Raw genomic sequence first — 22,165 nt, forward strand, 5'->3', positions numbered from 1 at the left:
GTCTTTGTTGTTTATTTATTCTGTACATTGTAGTTTGTATCTTTCAATCCTAAACACTCAATTTATCCCTCTCTTTTTGCTTTTCCCCCTAGTAACCATAAATTTGTTTTCTATGTCTGTGAGTTTCTTTCTATTTCATAAATAAGTTCATTTGTAGATAAACAATAAGTTCATGCTGTATAGTGCAGGGAACTATATTTGATATCTTGTAATAATTTATGGTGAAAAAGAATATGAAAACGAATCTATGTATGTTCATGTATGACTGAAGCATTGTGCTGTACATCAGAAATTGACACAACATTGTAAACTGACTATACTTCCATAAAAATATATATACAAAAAAATGAAAAATAAAGAACCTATATACCAGGATATATTTTAAAAAGTTCATTTGTATCATATTTTAGATTCCACATATAAGTGATATCATATGGTATTTTTCCTTCTTTTTCTGGCTTACTTAGAATGACAATCTCCAGGTCCATCCATATCGCTGCAAATGGCATTAATTTCTTCTTTTTTATGGCTGAGTAGTATTCCATTGTATAAATATACCACAACTCCTTTATCCAGTCATCTGTCAACGGACATTTAGGTTGTTTCCATGTCTTGGCTATTATACATAGTGCTGCTATGAACATTGGGGTTCATGTCTCTTTTCAAATTAGAGTTTCCTTTGGATATATATATGCCCAGGAGTGGGATTGCTGGATCACGTGGTAAATCTTTACAAAACGCTTTTGGTGCCCCTTAAAATTTGTACCCAAAGGTAAGCACCTTACTTGCCTCACCTACTCAAGGCCCTGCCACTGTTAATTTTAGAGACTCAGGTAAAGAGAATGGGGTGTCAAGGCTGTGATTAGGATCCAGCTCTGCATTAAACCACCTCTGTGGGCCTCCATCTTTTCCTTCCACCTGCCCTGGTTTCCAGCCAGGTGCAGAGGCAAAAGTGGAGAATTACAACCTTGTCACAGGTGTGCCACTAAATTTTAACCAAGGTGGAAATTAACTGTTGCTCTAGCTGATGGTTGTACTTGATAGAGGAGCCAGATGAGCAGTCTGCTGAAGGGTTCATGAGGCAAGAGGAAGAACTTTCAAAGGAGAGGGGAAAAGTGTAACCTGAAGCCAAGTCCCCAAAATGATCACGAAACATTTGGATCCTGACAGAGCTTCTCTTCGTGAGTAGATAGGAGAGCCCAGTCAAGTGACATAAGCATTCCCTCCAGCAGGGACCTGTGTGGACTGCAGCTGTACAAGCAGTGTGAGGCTCTGCACTGTTGCAGTCGGTTTGCTTTGTAATTTTTGCTGACTTATTTAATGTTGTTCAAAATCTTTAATCCCTTCAACCAATCTTAATGTTTTATCATGTGTCTCACACACATACAGACCAAAAATCCCTTAGTCTTTTACCTTCAAGAAACTGAACTTAAGAGTTTTTTGTTGTTGATGATGCATTAAAATTTGGATGAAGCTACGCAGTGCAGAATGGCTTGCCGAGTTGCTTTCAAACAGGTCATTGAGGCCACACCTCAGTGCCAAGGTCACATTCACAGTCAGGCATGTCATCCTGAACCATGAAGGCCAGAGATACACCCATGGAGGACTAGGATGGACCAGTGCTGATTCATTCTTCACACCAGTGGCCTCATGTCTCTAAAATGACTATCTGGCAGGCATGTTTGTCTCACCATTGCCCTGGCTCTAGCTTCAACTCCTAAATTAGATTATTGGGGGGAAAATAAATGCCAAAGTTAGGGTAAACTCTATCTTCTATTACACAAAGTGAATTTACAATTACATTTTAAATTATAGATAAACTGTGTGAGACTTGGAGGTATTAAAGTGCCATCAATTCTTTTATAAATATCAATTGTCAACTAAGGTATACAAGAAGATGGACCAATGCTCTGTGGTCTGTTCCTTAGCTTATAGACACATATGTAATGGGGAAAAATTAGGTGCTTTACCAAGACATGGAAACAACCTAAATGTCCATTGACAGATGAAAGGATAAAAAAGATGTGGTATACATATACGATGGAATACTACTCAGCCATAAAAAAGAATAAAATAATGCCATTTGCAGCAATATGGATGGACCTGGAGATTGTCATTCTAAGTGAAGTAAGCCAGAAAGAGAAAGACAAATACCATATGATATCACTTGTATGTAGATTCTAAAAAAAAAAAAAAAAGACACAAATGAAATTATTTACAAAACAGAAACAGACTCACAGACATAGAGAACAAACTTATGGTAACCAGGGGGAATAGGGGTGAGAAGGGATAAACTGGGAGTTTGAGATTTGCAAATACTAACTACTATATATAAAATAGATAAACAACAAGTTTCTTCTGTATAGCACAGGGAACTATATTGAATATCTTGTAGCAGTCTATAGTGAAAAAGAATATGAAAACGAATATACTATATATATATATGACTGAATATATATAAATATATATATATGACTGAAACGTTATGCTGTACACCAGAAATTTACACAACATTGTAAACTGACTATACTTGAGTAAAAAGAATGCAAATTAAAAAAAATTAGGTGCTTTAGAGACCTGAATAAGAGTCAAGCATCAGATTAAAAACTGTCTTTGGACCAAGAGCCTGGATTGGAAATGGAGGCTGGGGAGGCAGGGGAGCCACATATGTTGCAGAGGAAAGGGAGAGGGACCAGAGGAAGGGCATGTGCTTATGGGCTGCTGCCAAGGGCAGGGTTAGCTCTGCTCCTACTTAATATCTCAATCAGTGGTCTCCCAGAGGGAGTAAGCAATTCATTAATACAGTCTGTGAATGACACTAGCCTGCACAGTGTTGCCAACACTAGAAAAGACAGAGAAAAAATATATAAATGGCCTATGAAGAGGTTGAAATATGGCCGGGAAATTAAAGAATTGAACTAGAAGGAGACTGTGTAATACATCTGGAGTCAGTAACTGAGAACATAGATGCTCAGAAAGTGGGAAAAACAAGGGAAGCGTTAGGTGAAAGGAGTCCCAGGAGCTAGCCAATTAGATACAAGCTTTAGAAGTCAGGGATGGGCTTTCACAAGCCTGTTAGAGAGGAGCTTTTACTGCCTTTCCCCTGAGGTGTCACCACTGCACACCTTTCAAACTCAGATTGCTTTGTGAGAACTCTGGCCCACAGAAGATGTCCTTCCATTTCCTGGTCTCCCAACATGGTGAAATGGAGCTGATCCCCTGCCAACAACAAAAATGAAGGCAGAGTATTTTGCACTGACCAAGGGCCCTTGGCCCTTGCAACCAGTTGTCACAGGGCCCTGGGCAGGCCTGGCGTCCAAGAAGAAGCAGGGTGAAGACAGACTGGCCTTCTGTCACCCAAGGCTGAAAAATATACTCAAGAAACACGTTTTTTAACAGACATCCAAGATTTACGGAGGGAAGGGCAAGGTGGAGGAAGATATTTGAATTCTCAAAATTTTTCTACTGCTTCAGTTCTACAGGCGTCCATGTATCACCTATTACATGCGTGACATTCGTCTTCATTTCTGTGGGAATCCCCATAGGCAGTTCAATTTCATCTTCAATGAGTGTAAGTCTAATTAGGAAAATGGAGCTTATATACAGAACAAAAGATAAAACACTGCAAGAGAATATACAATGGTCATGGTCTTACAAAATAGCAGCTAGGGACAAGCATGGAGAGAAAGGAGCGAGGGAGCAGTGTAGTGTGGCCCAGGTCAAGTTTAAGGAATAGATGGTCCTCAGGGTGAATCATGAAATGGGACTTGGACAAGTGGGAAGAAATCTAGGTGAGAGGAAGAGCAAATTCCTCAATCAAGGAAGAGGACTACACCCCCTGGTATCTGGTGTTCCCACACGATGACTTGTATTTGAGATTTTAAAATTAATGAGAAGCCACAGGATTTTGAGTTGGGTAAGGATCTTAGATTCTCACCAAGTGCAGGGATCCTCTTTACAACATCCTGGAGGGCTGACCTACCAACTTCTGTTTGAAACACCTCCAATGATGGGAGCTCATGAGTTTGCCAACAGCTGAATGCCTCCCTCTTGTTAGTATGAACTTAGGGCATTGTTCTGTCTTGCAGTGGAAAATAGATCACATTTATTCTCTCAAAACAGGACGCCCCCACCAAAGTAAAGATAGCACTATGGTTTCTCTCTTGTCTTTCTGCCTCTGGTTCTTCCAGTTGTCTTCTTGGGTAGTCCACGTGGTACTGAAGGGTCCACCTAGGATGCTCTCTAGTTTGTTAAGGTCCCATTGAAAACATGGCACTTGGAAGTGATAACTTACCCAAATGGGGTCTGCGCTCAAGGTTCAGTGGAATAATCACTTCCTTAATCAGGATACTACTTGTCTCTTAAAGCAACCTACAATGACCTTTACTGATTTGCTTTTTGTAGATAAATCACACGATTGACTAATAAAATTCAGTAGGTCTTTAGAACATAAAACACTTAACTATTGTGCTTTGAACAGAGGAATAAATAATGGTAGTGGTGAAGGCTACCAAGTCTAACTCTCCTTGCCTATATTTTGCCCAATATTTCAGCCTCCAAGTGAAAAAGAAATTACTCCAGAAGTAATGGGAGGGGCCTATGTGTAGGAATGTCACCTGGGGGGCTGTAGTGGGTAGAATGATGCCCCCAAAAGATATTCCCACATCCTAACCCCCAGAACCTGTGAATGTGGCCATGTTAGAAAAAGGGTCTTTGAAGATGTAATTAAGTCAGAGATCTTGAGATGAGATCATCCTGGATTATCTGATTTACCCAAACCCAATGACAAGTGTCTTTATAAGAGAGAAGAAGAGAAGACACAGGCACAGAGGAGAAGGTGATGTGAAGACAGAGATGGAGATTGGAGTGATGTAGCCACAAGCCTGGGATACCTGGAGGCACCACCAGCTGGAAGAGGCAAGGATTCTTTCCTGGAGCCTCTGGAGGAAGCAAGGCTCTGCCAACACCTTGATGTCAAACTTCTGGCCTCCAGAACTGTGAGGGAATAAATGTGTATTATTTGAAGCTCCCAAGTTTATGGTAATGTGTTACCGCAGCAATAGGAAACTAATAGAGGGGTATTCTCCCAGGAACTAGGTACCCATTTCCAATGACCTCTTCCAACGCCTCTCTACACGGTTTGGGGACAATGTGTTGAGTTGCAGCCACTTAGACAGCTAGATACATCGGGACAGCAGATCTGCCCTAGTATAAAAGTGTGGTAGTTTTCTTTTAATTCATTGCTAAGTTACAACACAGATGTTTTCAGAGAGGACTGTTAAACCAAATTTGCTAGAGCCTCAAGGGGCAAAAAAAAAGACTACAGAGAGAAGAGCTGATTTTGTGTGTGTGCCGTAGAAGACATAATACAAGCATAATGATGATACTTAACGAGGAGTTTGAAAACACCAGGTGATTCACCTATTAATGTGAGCAGGCAGGAGCCTAGACACGCAGCATACTGTTCAAAAAAGGCCATGTGACAGACAGACAGAAGCAGTCATAAGCAAGTTATGCAAATCATCTCAACAGATAGCGATGACATATTTAGACCTCACCGTCATGCGTATGCTGTTGCCACATACTAAGACACGAGGCTATTAAAGAAAATTCTTGGAGAGTTTCCATTCTGCTGTTGCTGAAGTCTTTTATGTCCCTGTGACAAATGCATCAAACACAAGAAGCAACTGAGAGTCACTGGAAAATAATGGTGGAATTTAAGTCCACACATTCCAAGTCACATATTAGTGATGAGGAATAAAATGCCCCCGGTTAATTGGGACAGAACCTACTGCCACTATTAGAAGTGTATTGTCGATCCACCATGTCAAGGAGTGTGGCTCCCTGGAACAGGGGGAGAAGTTTTTCTAGAAAGACAGACATGGAAGGGCAGGGGTGAAGAGAATAGGAATAAAAAAGACTGTCATAAAAACTGCAAACCTCAAATTTAGAGGTCATCTAGTCTACTCTCTACCTGAATCCCAGAAATTCCTTCTCTCCCCTTCTTTTTAGAATATAAAACAAAACACAATAATTATTACTATTTAATGAGCAATTCACTAAGTGCAAGATACTATGCTGAGGGGGAGAGTATGGCTCCGTGGTAGAGCGCATGCCTAGCATGCACGAGGTCCTGGGTTCAATCCCCAGTACTGACATTTAAAAATAAATAAATAAATCTAATTACCTCCCCTCACAACAAAATTTTTAAAAATAAATAAATAAAATAAATAAAAATAAATTTTTAAAAAGTTGCAGTATAGAAAATAACATTTGTTTTAAAAAAAAGATACTATGCTGGATTCTTTCCATATATTTTCTCATTTAATCTTAAGAATGATCTTATGAGATCAGTGATATAATCTTTATTTTATAAATGAGTGGCATGTGCTACTAAAAAACCCCTCAAGTCTTCTTTGGCATTCATTCATTCCCTCACTCATGCATTCATTCATTTAGTGAATAGGTACTGGATACCAAATATATCAAAACAATCACCTTCAGTGACAGGGAACTCAGTGCCCCAAAAGGCAACCTACTGGACTTTTGGACAATTCTATTTCTTAGAAATTTCTTCCTTCTATTGATCTGAAATAGATCTCTGGGTAACTAAGCAAGGCCACTGTGGTGTCTACGTGTCCCTTAGAACAAAACGAGATAAGAGGAAATGGTGACAGGAAGAAGTTAATAGGGGACAACCAACATTTTCTGTTTCTGATTTCAGCTCAGTGCAGTTTTTGTGCTTAGCAATTTGTACAGTTTTCATGTAAATCTTTAGTCTTTGGGGAGGATAGACAGTTAAATCCCATTAACCCAGAAAGAGTGATGTAGTCTTCCTTTCATATGGTTATGAAAAGCCCTTGATACTTTGGAGGTACTGTCAGAGGACAATCAAGTTGCCACCCACATAAAATTGAGTCTACATGATGCCAGCACATAAATATCAGGAATAGTTGGGTACCACCAGGAAGTCCATGAATAGCAAGGCACTGAGGAGGACACATTTTAGAGCCGCCTTCATCCGATCCCTCTTGGCAGCATCTTAACAAATGGCCTTTTAAGTAGTCAGAATCCTAGCAAACTGTTTTCTCTACTTTAAGTGAGGAATTCAAATCTAAAAAGGAGACACTACTGGAAGCCAGGAAGCCAGGAATCCCTGCTCCAGGAAAACCCACTGGTTACTTACATCATAGAATCCTGCTGCTCACAGTTCTGCCAAGGACCAGGTATTTCAACTGGCAGCTACACTCCCCTGGAACTCCAAGATCATTCCTGTTACCAGGTTTTCCTTCTGAGCCTTTGGGGGCCTTTTGGGAAACCCGTTTTCCTCAGAGACTTTTTGGCCCTCAAATTACTACTGTTTCTATCATTATTATATCCAAACTTCAACGTGACCTAAGAAGTCTAGCTGTCCCCATTATAATGATTGTTTCCTATAGTAACACAAGACTTACCATTTATAGAGCACTTACTATATACAGGCACTTTACATGAAACCATTCAGTTATTCCTCACAACAGCACTGGTTTTTGTGAATATTCCGTTTTCCAGATGATGAAACCAAGACAAGGAGATATTAACTTACTTATTTAGCTTGGCAATTGCATGGTGGAACTGGATCTCAAACCCAGATCTGACTGATTCTACCCACTATGCCTTCTTTTCAAGAAAATAATACGAATGATAGCTGGCACTGTGCCAGGGGCTACTGTAAGCACTTTATACATTTCAACCCATTTCAACTTCACAATAAGCCTATTTTACAGCTGAGGTAAAGTGAGGTTAAATAACCCAGCCCAGGTCACACAGCTCATACAAGGTGGAGATGGGTTTTAAACCCAGGGATTCTGGTGGCAGAGACCACACCACTATTTTAAAGCAGCAGCACCATTCCATCTAGAATTAAATAAATAAGGCTAATATTTCCAAGTGAGGCATTGCCCACTTCCCTGCAGTCAACCTGATGTGCATCTAGCTTCTGATACGGGACACACGGAGGTGTGAAGTACACCATGTCAGCATCCCTTTGCAGGGAAAAGGTAAACATGGAAACTGATGGACAGGGAGGTTGAGGTGCTTCCCTGGGTTCCCCTAAGCAAGCTAGTAGTCGGTTCAAGGTTATGAACCCCTGGCCTCAATCCACTAGGCTGTTACATTGCTTGTAAATGATGAAAAGATGCCTTATCTTTTCAGGATGGGCTGAGACCTGGAGAAGGTCCCAGGGCCCTGGAAACACACCTGCTCTCATGCAATGGCTCAAGGTCATCAAAGGGCATAGGACAGTCCATTAGGGAGACAATCATAGCCAAAGGACGCACAAGTCTCCCTTCCTTAGTACAGGGCAGACTCCAAACTGGCAGCCTCCTTCTCCCAGGAACTTGGCCTGCCAGCTCACCAGGCTGCGGTGAAGGGTGTTTATCTGCAAGATTGGAGGAGACCAAGCACCAGTCTGCCCTGGAGATAGCACAATGGAAAGCAGAAAGGGCTGCCTGCCAAGTCAGATTACAGCAAATAGCAACAGAACATTTCGCCCGAAGGCCCGCGGAGGACCACGTTTTGTGGGTCTGTTGTGGGATGAGAGTAACAGCAGTGGCCAGCAGCTGCTAAACACTCCTGGAAGACTGGCAGAGACCAATCTGCCTGGCCTGTTTAATGACACAGTTTAACCCTTCTCCTGCCTCCTGCCTGTTTCCTTTCTCTGAACTGTGAACATTGGTGTTAATTACTTACAAGCAATAACCGTAACAAGAACTATCAGGGTTCCTAACAATTGCAACCTTTTATCTCGGAAGGGTCAGACCATCTCCCCGTAGCAGCCCAGGAAAACGCCTTCAAGAAGGATGGCTCACTTAGCACCAGACATGTCACTCGATGCTCCATATATGTTACCCCATGTACTTCTCAGGACCGCTTTATATTGTAGGGATATTATCTCTCACTTTACTGATAAAGAAACTGAAGGTCAGAGAAATAATAAAGTAACTAAATGGGAGAGACTGTACATTTCCCAGTTAGGCCTTATTGCCACTTAATCAAGGAAGGGAGTTACTACAGGAAGGGAACCACTGTAGGTCTTTTCACCCCTTTGGATAAAACTCACTATTCAGTTGGGCCGTTTTGACGCTCTCCATCCGATACGCATTATCCAAGAGATCAACTGCATTCTAGATGACCTGACTCTGAGTTCCAGTCTCTGTAATTTTTTCCCTTTCTTACATCTGGGGGTGAAGAGTCCACAGCTTTGTTCCTTTAATACCCAGGGACCCCGACATACAGTGATGAAATGATTGGTTTAATCATACATTAAGTTCTATGCAAAGAATTAATGAACCACAGTCAACCAGAGGGAAGGCAATCTTGCGGAGAGGTTTGTGACTTTAAAGACACAGTTTTATCCGGAAGATTCAGGATCTCAGAGATATTTTTCTCTCCTCTGCTGACAAAACTCTGAATCAAGTGAGCACACTAGTAGAGGACAAACAGCAGCCACCACCCAAACACACCGCTGGGGGAAAGAACAGACGCAAAGGTCAGGTGAAGAGCAACCTCAGCCTCTGAGGAGCAAGAGAGACTGGTAACAAGTAGAGGGCAGAGTCTCAGTCGGGGAGAAGCAACTGTCGGACACAAAAATGTCAGCTTATTTCAATTTATACTTTTGGGGAACTGACATGCACTTAGAATTTCTGGGTGGATGGAGATGAATATTCCTAGGATACGAATATTCCTAACAGATTCCCTTGCAAACTGAAATCTCAGAAAAATAGCCCATGAAGGCATCCAGAATGCAATGTCTCCCACACCAGTTGATTTTTTCTCCCCCAGTTTTCCAGCTCATCCCAGTGGGGAACTGGGTTTGGAGCGACAGTATTGGATGGAGAGTGTGGCTATTAGGTGGTCGAGAACAGAAGTAGTAACCAGCTGCGTGGTCAGGATTAAGAAAACAAAAATGGATCCTAGAGGTAAAATTACTTAAAAAGAAAAAAAAAAGGTCCTGGCAGAACAATCTCCCTGGTATATCTGCTATGAAAAGCAAAAGAGAAAAAAATGGAAGAGTTCAAAAACAATTACAAATCAGACCTGAGCTTACACTCTTGTAAACATTGAGGAAATAGTCTTTACTTTAACCCAAGGTCAGCAGGCAGGCTCTCCAGGTCTGAATGCAAACAATTCTCATCCAGACCGCCAAGTAGTTTTAAAAAGAATGTTCGACAAAGAACAAAGAAAACAGTAGACTTTTTGAAAGAAGGAGGAACGCTGGAGTGGAGGGCTTCAGAGTAAGGGCAACAGAATTTACCTGTTGGAGGAAGAGACTTTCAGGAAAAAAAAAAATTAAAGTTGTCTTACAGGTTTAGATAGAAATTGCCTCTGGTGAGATGAACATAGAAAATAAGGCAAAATAAGGCAAATAAGGCAACTCTGATTTCAGTCGGTCTCCTCACCCCCATTACACGGGCTGAGCAGGTCTGCATCTTTAAGTTTCAAAAAGTTTCCACTCCACTCCATTTCAGGGTTAAAAAAATAATAATAATCAGTTCAACTTCCCAGACAAGCAGAGGCTGGATTAATGATTAAGAGAAACAAAAAGGATTAACTATCTGGCCTGGGAGAACTTTCCTGTGCAACCAAAATGTCAAAAGCATCTCTTTCCTTTCAAAAGGGCTTCTCCCTCTGGGAAAAACACCCAGGGCTCAGTCATTTGGCTTATATTTTTCACTCAAATTCCTCGTTCAGATCCGTCAGGAGCCAGCGGTCTAAATGCCCAGAGAGAAAAATGGAGGATTTCGGCTCACCTTCCCAAGTGTTGCCTGGGGCTCTCAAAGCAGCAGCAACCCAGCAGCTCTCCCGCCTTGTGGGTGAATCCAGCAGCTCCTCGGGCCACCCGAGGAGCAGTGACCAGCCTCCACCTCGGCGAACAGGTGCCTAGAGGAAGGAGGAGGGCATTGGTCGGTGGAGAGCAGGAAATGTGTGACATCACGGGCGCCTCGACAGATAAAACATTACTGGGACCTTAGCTATTGAAACAGCCAGTAGGTCCCGCCCACCTGTCATTTACCTGAATACCTGCGAGCAGGTAGGTGGCGTCTCTGTGTGGAAAAATGAATCAGTTAGAGCAAATTGCTGGATGGAATTTACTTACTTTCCCGAGCGCAGCACGTGTCCAGCCCCGTGGACAGATCTGAATGTATATGCCTGGTTGCGTCCACAGCCCCCTCCTCCCACCCGCTCCTACTAACTGCCTACAAAAGAGTTAAAAAGATAGTTTCTTTATTTTTTTCATTTTAAAACTCTATTTTTTAATTGAAGTAAAGTTGATTTACAATATTATATTAGTTTCAGGTGTACAACATATTGGTCCAATATTTTTATAGATTATATTTCATTTAAAGTTATTACAAAAAATGACTATATTTCCCTGTTCTGTACAATGTATCTTTGTTGCTTATTTTATTTTACACATAGTAGTGTGTTTCTCTTAATCCTCTACCCTTATCTTGTCCCTCTCCCCTCCCCTCTCCCCACTGGTAAACACTAGTTTATCCTCTATGAGGCTGTTTCAGTTTTGTTATATACATTCATTTGTTTTATCTTTTAGATTCCACATATAAGTGACAACATAGGAAGTATAAACACAAAAACAGACGGTTGTGTAATGAGCATAAAAAGGAAGTGTGTGAAGACTGACTGCTTGGAAAAGATCTGAGATTTATCCCCAAATGCCTTTCTGAACGGCATCCCTTTGAATCCCAAGTGTGTGTCTCTGTTCCAATATAATAAATAAGAGATGGTATTTCAAACTCGTTTTTAAAAAAACCGAAATATGGTGCCTGTCAGCAATTTCAGAGTCAAGTTTTCAAACACATTTTCCTTAGCCTCATCCTGTCCCAGCATTTCACCCCATACTCAGGAGTTTGTGAAACTTCAGTCACTCCCACCTGGCCCGGGGGTGTCACACGGCGGTTACAGTTCACTGCAGGCCTGCAATTAGGAGCAATTTACATGATTCAGATTCGAATGCTAGTACAGTAATAAGGTGGCGTTGCTGGCTGGGTAGGGCCAGGAAGGAGGAGTCAGGATTATTTCTTTCCCCAACTTGGTGCGTGACCCTGGGCAAGTCATTGTGTTGCTGCAGTTTTGCCAACAGGAAACGACAGGAGAGCTGCAACCCAGCCCGTACGCAGCGGCAGCTGTGAGCTATGACTGTGACGACTGACTGTTAAACCCTCTGGCATCTTTCAGAGGATTGTAAACAGCTCCCATCATTGTATTTAAGCGTCCTGCATTTCTGGGGTCCCCCAGTCCAGCATCTCTGGACACTTTACTCACTCTATGGAATGTGCTACTTGGGGAAATCGTGGGCTCCCCGTCCCAAGAAGATGGCCTGCTTGCTCAGAAAGATCTACTATATTTTAGTAGATGGAAGAAAAAGAAATGTTGAAATTCCTATTTTCCCCCTTACTCCGTCTCCCTCTTCTCTTGTGACTGGTAATGCTTTGGTTCCACACGTTCTAAGACTGGACTTCTTAGGAGGTTTTTGAATGGGTTGGTTGGTAGGTTGGTTGGTGGTGTGGCTTCGGGAGGGGTGGAGGAAGGATAAATAGGAGGGGAAAAGGAGGGGGAGGGGGAGAGGGAGAGGGAGGAGGAGGGGAGGTCAAGGATGGGAGGAGGAAGGTCCTGATTCGTTCCCTTGGCCTCGACACTGACTGGGTGCCTCCAGTCATTCAATACCTTGTAAAACAACCGGGGAGGGAAAGAGGAGAAATTCTAGTCAAGGGCTGGGGTGCAGGGCGGGTTCTGGATTCTTCACTGGCAAAAGATCTGGCTCCTCTCCGCAGCCGCCCAGGACTGCTCTAGACTACCTTTCCCACCTGGGAACTGGGTGCACTTTGGAGAGAGCTGGAAGCTTAAAAAAAAAAAAAATCCCCACTCACGTTTCTACCCAATAGAAAAGATGCTGGGTGTGGCTACTCCTTTATAATTAACAATGAAAACAAAAGGTAAAGGCAGCAAAACCTTTTACTTGCGGGTGTTGCAAGAATAAGTACAGCCCACCAGCTTATACTCAATTCAGAAACATCGGCGAAACAAAGGCTTTTCCTGCACGGGACTGGGTGTCCCCGGGACAGGGACCGGAGGAGGGGCACGGCGAGCCGCCAGCCCGATGAATCGCCTAGAAAGCCTGCCTCCGGCGGTCGTGGCGGCCTGCCTGCCCGAGTGTGTCAGTCACCTTTGAAGGGCAGCAGGTCCCACCCGGGAGGGGGAGTGCGGACCTCGGGTCACAGCGGCGGCGGGGGAGGGGAGGAGAGTAATGCGGCTTCTCGGGAAGAGAATTTGTAGGAAGTGACAACGCAGAAAGCTTTACCCAAAGCCCTGGAGGCTACAGGGCTTCACTTGCTATTTTCACAGACTTGCAGCTTTCTGCTCCTCTGGTTTGATGAGTAAAAACTAAGAACAAAAGTTCACCCAGGAGTGGAGCTCACTCCCAGGAACGGTGTATAAAAGAAAAGAAAACATTAGATGTTTTTGATACAGTAGGCCATTCGACTAAGGATTCCTGGATTTACAATCATCTTTAAAGTTTAAAAAAATGAATACGGGCTTCATTACTCCCTGAGAGCTGTTGCATTATTATGGAAATACTACTTCTAAAGTACCAGTGCAAAGATAGATATAATAACATTAAAAAAAACCAACACCGAATAGGTGCTTAGCTGGTGCTAATTATTGCAAGCACTTTTTACAAAAGCTGTATAAGTCCGGTTCTCGTCTATTTGGATATACAGCTGGGAAACCAAGGCACAGAGAGGGTGACTACTTGCTTAAGGACAGCACAGCCAGTAAGTGGCAGGGCCTGGGCAGTTTCAACCCCTGGGGAAAAAGGGGGAAAAGTTCTGACTTCATGCTCCCTGGGCAACTTCCTGGACACTAATCAAACTTCTTATCTCTCTATTCAGAAGGAAATGCCTGTAGAAGTAGCCCTGGGAAGGAATGTCTCCAATTGTAAATGAATTAGTAATCTGATTTATACACTATGTAGGTATAGAACATATATACATATGGATACACTTATACATATATTGATGAGAAAACACACCAAGAAATCCATCACTCCTGGAGGCATCCATGAAATCATCTTTTTGATAGATCCCAAAGAAGGGAAGGCCAACTTGAGGGACCCCTCCAGAATGGTCAGTTCTAACTGTCTGTGCTATCTTTTATGATTATTTCTCTCTATAGCTTTAGCAGTCTATCCCTTTAAAATCTGAAAAAATCTATGAGAAGGGCCATAAGAACATAGAACAACATATAATTGGATAATATGAGACAGTGTAAAATTAAGTTCCATACAAACTACTGCTTTAGCTGCTTTAGACCAGGGTTGGTAAATACTAGACACACACTGCTCCATTCCCCCCTCCCATACTGTTCTCATTGTCATTGCTAGAAGGCTGTGGTGCCCTGGAGCTCAGACATAACCTTGGAATCTTCAAGACACAAGTTCAAGCACAGCAGCAATTTCTATTCCTGGTTTGAAAGTAAGTGGGAGGGGTAATCAGGAAAGGAAAAGATTGCTGTTGGCTGGTGTCATTAGGCAAGATTTCATGGAGAATGGAACATGAATGGGACCTTGAAGGATTTGGAGATATAGTTGATAAAGGCAATCATATGCAGGCAGGACAAGCAGATGGAGGCAGGGATGATCACAGCCTGTGTGAGCTGGGGAGGAAGGTGTGTAGTGGGGGAGGAGGGGGAAGACACAGCAATGAAATGTTCACCCCGCTGGACTGAAGAGGACTCATCCTATACTAAGTTTGGATGGGTAATGGTCTTCCCATCACTGCTGGCTACTTCTCTTCTTATGAATAAACAAGAAGGAAGGAAGGAAGGAGGGAGGGATGGAAGGAAGGAAGGAAGGGAAAGGAGGGAAGGAAGAAAGAAAGAGGGGAGGAAGGAGAAAGAGAAAGAAATCCAGTATCCTGGGCATGGGTAATTTATTAAGAGTGACAATATTTTCAGTGTTGAGTTAAACTTCCATGATATGCCATTTCAGCTACCATATGATCATCTTACTGTTTAGAAGCAAGCTTCCTTTGCAGTCAATGTATCCTGTAAACTCTGTTCTTTGGAGAGACAGGTGGAACGCATTAGAGAAAGTTCTCTGAACTCAAGGCTGGGCCTGTCCTAGTTAACCAGCCAGCTCACTTGGGCTTTTTGATTCGTCTGAATTCTTTTATGCATCTTGACAGGAAAATCTAGAGGGGAAAAGGAGGTCTGTTTTCAAAGCTCTTTCCTTCTAGATCACCACAATGAAGGTTGGCATTCTCAAGGATTCTTCTTGGCAATGAACCATTGCTAAGACCGTAAGTACCCCGGGACTCGTTGGAATTACTTTGCCCTTGTTTGCTTCCCCTTTTTTAAAAGCATATTGGTAGAGTTGTCTCATATGACCGAATGCCACAACAAAAGTGAACATATTCCATCTGATTTTAATAAAAGGCATCTCTTTAGCGGAAAGTATTTAGCATTGTGAGATGGAATTGCTGTACACATTCCATCAGGTTGGCCACAGTTATTTTTTTTCCCCTTTAATTAGCTTAGTTACAAATCTTTCACTGGCTAATTACGAGTGCTTAGCATGGTGCTAGTAAGCAGAACCCAGAAGGGCAATTATGGAAAATAACAGAAATAACCACAAATATCAGCACTTGAGATAGAGGACATCTGGTTCTGTGTATGTGGAAGAGATTGCATCTCCCTGACAAACTCACAGCCTGTGTGTTGTCTGGTTTGCAGATGAGCTTCTAGGATATTCTATGGATCTACAGTTAGAGAGCAGACACTTCTCTGGGTTACGTGCTTCTGGCAGTCATTAAAGATGGCACGCATTTTGTGAAGGTTTCCTACACAGATCTGTGGCCAGCACACTCTTCTTTAGTAGGAAAAAAAGAAAAAAAAGACCTCATTGTTACTGTCTTTATAATTGTCAAACAAGGCCTGTGTTTCACAACTGTAAATATCTGACTCCATCCTTGCATAAACCAGGTTGGTTATTTGATTTTTTGGTGATGGTTGTTACTATTTTGAAGGTTGTCCTATCTCTGTTTCTTTCCTCGTTCCATCATGTACAGCTACTATAATTGCCCTGAAACCATATACCAAAGGTGTAAAATGTCTCCTCTCCTTCTGAACTTTGGCCTCAACCTGGGGGCTTCCATGACTTTGTAGATGACCCCTCCAGTATCTTTGACCTTCTCAACTGTGAGGACTTTTGCCTCTACTCCTCTTGAGTTAACCATTCTCAGGGCCAACCCCTGGAACTTCTTATCATCTAAAAATCTTCCATTTCAAAAAAAAATCTGAAAATACTACCGTCACCTGTATTCTCTTAACCATTCAGATTTTTCACTCTACTCAAACTTTGCCTTCTCTGAATTAATTGTGACCCCTGGTTCTTGACTATTGGAGGCTGCCCAAGAATATTTGTTCCCTACTGTGTTCGCTTCAAGCCTATCTGGCCCAGATTCCACTTCCTTGCCAGCATCCTCAACTTTCTAGTGGCCTAGAAGAACCAGGGCGCCAGCCTTCTCTCTTCCTCTAAGCACAAGGGTTGGTGCCACTGTGTACATATGCCAGGCAATGCCAGCTGCACTTGTTAGTCTCCTCGGCAGTCCTGGTCTGCGCCTCTTCCTTTGCTCTCTGCAGCCATCACACCTTCAGTTCATTTGCCCTGCCTGGCGCGCGAGGCTTTTCATGACCTGGCCCCTACCTGCCTATCAAACCTCATCAACATCTCCATATCCTTTCTATCCACAGAATACTAGCCACTCCCCAGCCCCCATGCCCTCATAACACTGTGTTAGAAAGGACTGCCCTCCACCTCATTTTCAACGGAAAGTGGTTTCCAAAGCAAACTCCGACCATGCAGCATCCTTCAGTCACTCTGTCCCTGCGAGTCCCTCACTGCAAAGATGGTGTTAGGTAGGTAAGTGGGGGCACTGGGCAGAGAGGTGGAGGAGAGGGAGGATGGTCCAGAAGATGTTATGCCCACATCCAGCATAAAGGGACTTCCTCTAAATGAATGCCAGCAAGAAACCCATTAGAACCTGATAACCACGACTGTGTGGTAGCAGGAAAGACTTAACTGGACACAACCCAATGCTCGCTGTATTATAATTAACATTGCAGTTTAGCTCCCTGACCCCAGGGATTTTTCTGTGTGCACCATGGGTAAGGACATGCGCAAAGGGGCCAAACATGACTACCCACTCCAGGGACACGAGCCGTCACCAATCAAGAGACCACCTCTGAATGAGGGTGCAGGAGTAAGGGGAGACCAAGACGGCCGCTGTTCCTCCCTTGGAGCAGCCCGCCTTCCGTTCTTGGAGGTGTAGTTTTCCTTTTTTAAATAAACCTTTTAGGGGGGTGGAGGGTGGGAAGGGATAGACTGGGATTTCAAAATTGTAGAATAGATAAACAAGATTACACTGTATAGCATAGGGAAATATACACAAAATGTTATGATAACTCACAGAGAAAAAAATGTGACAATGAGTGTGTATATGTCCATGAATGACTGAAAAATTGTGCTGAACACTGGAATTTGACACAACATTGTAAAATGATTATAAATCAATAAAAAATGTTAAAAAAAAAACCTTTTAAAATCTTTTACTACACAACGCACCATCTCTGGACTGTAAACTTATCTTTCGGGTATGAAAAGAACTGGGGTCTTTACCTTCTGGGGTAACAGTGGGAAGGAACATCAGGTAAGCTCACCTTCGCCCCTCATCTTTCCGTCTTGGGGGTGAGTTCTCCTCTGCTGCTCCGTGTGCTGGGTCTTCCCCGGGCAGGGTCTGTCTGAGATGCCGCCAAGTCCAGATCTGCCTGGGCTGGGTGCCTTCAAGCTGTTTTTCTCATTCCAGTCCTTGTTCTCCAGTTTAGCCATTACCATTTACAAGGTGATCTTTTGACCTTCATAATTACTTTTTTGAATTTTTCTCCAATTATCCCAAACTTAGGTGGGAGATGCACTGTCTACTGGAGTCCCCCTTGGGTACCCCTCCCCAACCTGAGTGTAGTTCCCATAACAACCAGGGTCTCTCGCTGCTGGGCTCTTGCCCGTGTAGCACCATCCTGACAGTTTGTGGCCGTTTACCATCGCCGGATTGATGTTTTGCACTTTTATATGTTCTCTTACAGGATCCTGGCAGAAACTCCACCAGCTAACTCTACTCAGCAGATGAAGAACCTGAGTCTCCCAGCGGTCGAGTAACTTGTCCAACATGCTCAGCTGGTTACTGGCAGACCTGAGACTCAGCTATTTCTCCGCCCTCAGCCTGGGAAACTCCTGCTCCATCTTCTGGGCTCAGCTCAAATGTCACCTGCTTTATAGAACCTCCCCTGAATTCCCCAGGCAGACACTGGCTGGCGCTGGGCGCTGGGCATGCTCTACTACAGCAGTCACTGTAGTGATGGTAATTTTTTAAAGACGGTCTTTTCCCTAGACATGACTTTCATAGACCTTCAGGGCTTAGCCCCGTGTCTGGGAGGAAATAGCCTTCCGGAAACATGAGTTAAAAGAACTAAAGATGACTGTAAGACAAGGAGAGGAATGAGGGATGGAAGGAATTCCCATCGTTAGGTTACATCTTAGAAGTACCCCTTCCTTTTCCCAGGAGTCTAGGCCTGTAGGCTTTGGGAAAGGAACTAGCTTTATTACATAGAATTTTCACAGTAATACTACAATCTAGACATTCAGTATTCACTTATTCAAAAAATTTATTACACACTGTTAACATGCTAGTCATTGTCAAGGATAAAAAGAGTCTATGTTTTGAGAAATCATAATCAATAGAGAAGCAGAGTTCAAGACAAAGGATTCAAGCACAAGGTGGAAATTGCCAGGTACCTGTGCAGTTGCATGAAGGAGGAAGGTCAGCTTGTTTCTTCTCATTTAAAGGCTTCATGTTGTTAAGAAGTCCTGCCCAAGGTGGGTGGTTATAGCTCAGTGGTAGAGTGCACACTTAGCATGTACAAGGTCCTAAGTTCAATCCCCAGCACCTCCACTAAAAAAAGAAAAATGTCCCGCCCAAGTTCGCCCAGCTAGTAAATGACGGAGCTAACGCTGGGGTGCAGTTCCTCAAACTTTGGAGCCCATGACCTTCCCAGGGCCCCACACAGCCTCGCCTTGCCCTCCACCAAGAAAGGGGCCCATGGGAACAGGGACTTGTGGTGCTTCTGTGTGTCACCCCAGAGAATCTGAGACTTCTTACACCTTTACAATTTTCACAAATACAGAGGTGGGTTCTCTAAGTTGGTAGAAAGACTATTTCTCAAACGTGGTCGTTTCGTGCCCACAATCAGGATTGCCTGGCACTTTTCGAAGACGCGCTCTCTCAGTAACAGGCGTAGATATTTAGATGAATTAAAATCCCTTTAAGGTAGCATTGGTGACTTCAGTAAACCTTTGTTAAAGATCCCCATTTCAAACTTCATGAGCTTTTTAACCGCTGTGTAATTTAAATCCCATTTAATTTTAGTTTTTGTATATTCAGTCCTCGGTGAAGAAGACTGAATTACTGTTTTCTTTACAAACCCTCCATATACTTGTCTTTTATCCTGTCTAATAGGGTGCTCTGGCCACGTCTAAAAGCCTAACTTCTTCCAATTTTTTCCCAAGATAGTTGAAAATTCTTAATAATTAGTAACATACAGTGACTCACAGACACACACACAGAGTGTCCCAACAAAGGATGGAGAGGAAAAGGCAAAAGCAAGAGGGAGTCGTGTTGCTGGTCCCCTCAGGTGTGATAAGCACAGAAAGGGCCGACTTTCTAGGTGGGGAAGTGTTTTCCCTCCTAATGGACTTTTGCTTCCATCCAAGAAAGGGCAGGTCCTCAAAGACAGGGATCACTACCAAGAAGCCTGTCCTTCAGTTCTCCTTAGTCAAAGAATAGAAGACAGAGGATATCATGAAAACCACTCACCATCAATGGGGAGACGGTTCTTGGTCAGATTCTGACTAACAGAGTCTTAGCAAAGGGAAGTTTGTTTGGTTTTCCCAAATCATGAGCAGGAGAAGATGTTCTTTCTCAACTTCGACAATGAACCTGGATGCTTGCCTCTTTTTAGCCCTTCTTAGAGCTGAATTCCCCTGGGCTCCTGCCACTAATCCACGATAAGGTGCCTGGAGTAAACAAGGGCACTTCCTGGTGGCTGTGAAGGCACAGCAAGGTGGAGTGGTGGACATGCGCTCAGGGCATGTGGAGACAGCATCGCCATGTCTGGTCCTGGTAACTCTGGTCCCAGGAGCAGCCAGCTCCTCCCAAGTTCAGCGGGGAAGCTGCACTTCCAGTCGAAGTTTAGATTATTGCAGAGTAATGAATACTTTCCCCTCCCACTATCCTTGGCCAATTACGAGAACGTGGGATTGTTATCACCATGAACCTTTCCTGGAGTCCTCCCTCCTGGGTGGCTCAACTAACCTTGCATTGGAAATGTTGACCTCGGCTGCAACCAAGGGACCAAAGTCCAAGTGAGACAGCAGGAACTCACTCCCCATGGGGAATAAGGATGTCCGAGAAGAAGCCTGCATTTTATTTTCAAATCCATTCAGCTCAGTTCAATGAACACATATGGGGATTAAAGAACTAGGAGCAGTGTTATTAACCGGTCTGGGTAATAGAGGCCCCAGATCTCCAAGTTCCCTTTTTGTACTGTCTTAATTTGAGGCTTTGTCGATATCAGTGCTAGCCATCAGCCTAGGGTGGTCAGGCTGGTCCTTCCAGCTCAGGCCGGCCCCTTGAAGTGGCGTGGTCCACGTGGCAAAGGGAAGCCACCCTAGCGGTCCTCTCTCCCACTTTCTCTGAGTTGCCCCAGGAGACGGACTGGAAGTGCAGCTTTGACAAGTCCTGCCGCAGCTGCACTCACACCCCCGTGCTGGGTGACTCTCACTAACTTGTCTCCCCAGGGTGGCCAGTCCTTCTAGGTGATTCAGCTGCACTTGGATCAACACTGTTTGTGTCCTGCCCACCCACCCACAACCTCGCAGCTGGGACTGCTGAGTGTGTGTGGCAGCACACCAGATGGCCCATGGGATGCTTTTTCTTCAGTGTTGTGTCGCTGCGGGGTTCTGGCAGGGGGTACCGCAGTGGTGCTGGGCATGTCCCCTCCTCATTTCTGCCCCTAGGGGATGCTGCACATACCAACTTCTTTGAACTTGAAGTTGGAGATCTGTGAGGTTCCTGGTCTACCCTCTACCCAATAAGGTAACATCTCCAGAATAAAGGCACCAGGAACCACATACCAGGGGTCACCAGTACATCAGTCCCAAGTGCCAGTCATCTGAAAGCCAAACGCTCTAAACTGATTGCCATTATTTCTCCCTTCCCCCACCCCCCTCCTGCAAACCTTCCCATTCTATACTGCCTGTATTCTACCTACCTTCTTCACCCTTGGTTAAATGGCTGACTTCCCTCTGCACTGTTGTCCTCCCGTGGACACATGATCACATGAGATTTCATACAAAAGCAAAAGTGGATCCTCACTGGGAAGCCTTAGAATTCTGCTGGTATGATGGAAAGAGGAACAGAGTGAGAAACAGCAATCAGGGTCTGTCACTGCACACGCCCAAAGTGATGGAAATGAAGTTACCCTCTGTAGTGATATTGGGATGGATCCTATGCAACAAGTGAGCTCTGCTGTCTGTGATCTTGACATCACCATTGGGGATGTCGTGGCGGGGTCTGGGTCCTGTGCAAAACAGATGCTAGGGAGAGACTGAACACGCAAGGATTTAATTAGGGTAGATACCCTTGTGAGCGACAGTGGGACAGGAACTGAGAAAGGTTGGGACAGCGCATGGGAAAGCTTAATCATGTCTTTGTTGAATGAATGAATCAATGAATAAAGTATTGTTTGGAAAAAGAAGGAGAAAGGAAGCATCTGGGTACAAAATGATGTGAATTAGCAGAGTTGCTATTAAATTATAGGCAGGGCAGATATTCAGCTGGTGTCCACCATCAGGCTGTACTGGGTGCTCACTCCTGACATCCCCTCTGATTGGTCAGGTCTATTCTGACTGGTTGATGCCCATGCTGTACTGATTGTTAAAAATTCTGAAAATCACCCCTGGTTACAGGGACTATCATATTGCCTGGAATAT

At 43.7% G+C, this 22,165-nt stretch overlaps 1 protein-coding gene across 7 annotated transcripts in view; it reads right to left on the reverse strand.

Moving 5' to 3' along the window:
• LNX1 (ligand of numb-protein X 1) overlaps positions 1–22,165 on the reverse strand; it is a 167,578-nt gene that overhangs the window by 102,784 nt on the left and 42,629 nt on the right. For 4 of the 7 annotated variants that reach the window (XM_014567109.2, XM_014567108.2, XM_006194037.3 and 1 more), the window contains exon 2: positions 10,791–10,920. The exons of 1 other annotated variant lie outside the window; for it this stretch is intronic. The gene's annotated coding sequence lies outside the window, so the exon portion shown is untranslated. Of the gene's footprint in view, positions 1–4,892; positions 4,956–10,790; positions 10,921–17,778; positions 20,496–22,165 lie in introns of those variants that run through there. 2 more of the 7 variants (XM_014567107.2, XM_032497402.1) reach the window with 2 other exon arrangements.

Source organism: Camelus ferus, chromosome 2 (genome assembly GCF_009834535.1).
Source record: "Camelus ferus isolate YT-003-E chromosome 2, BCGSAC_Cfer_1.0, whole genome shotgun sequence".
Lineage (NCBI taxonomy): Eukaryota > Metazoa > Chordata > Mammalia > Artiodactyla > Camelidae > Camelus > Camelus ferus.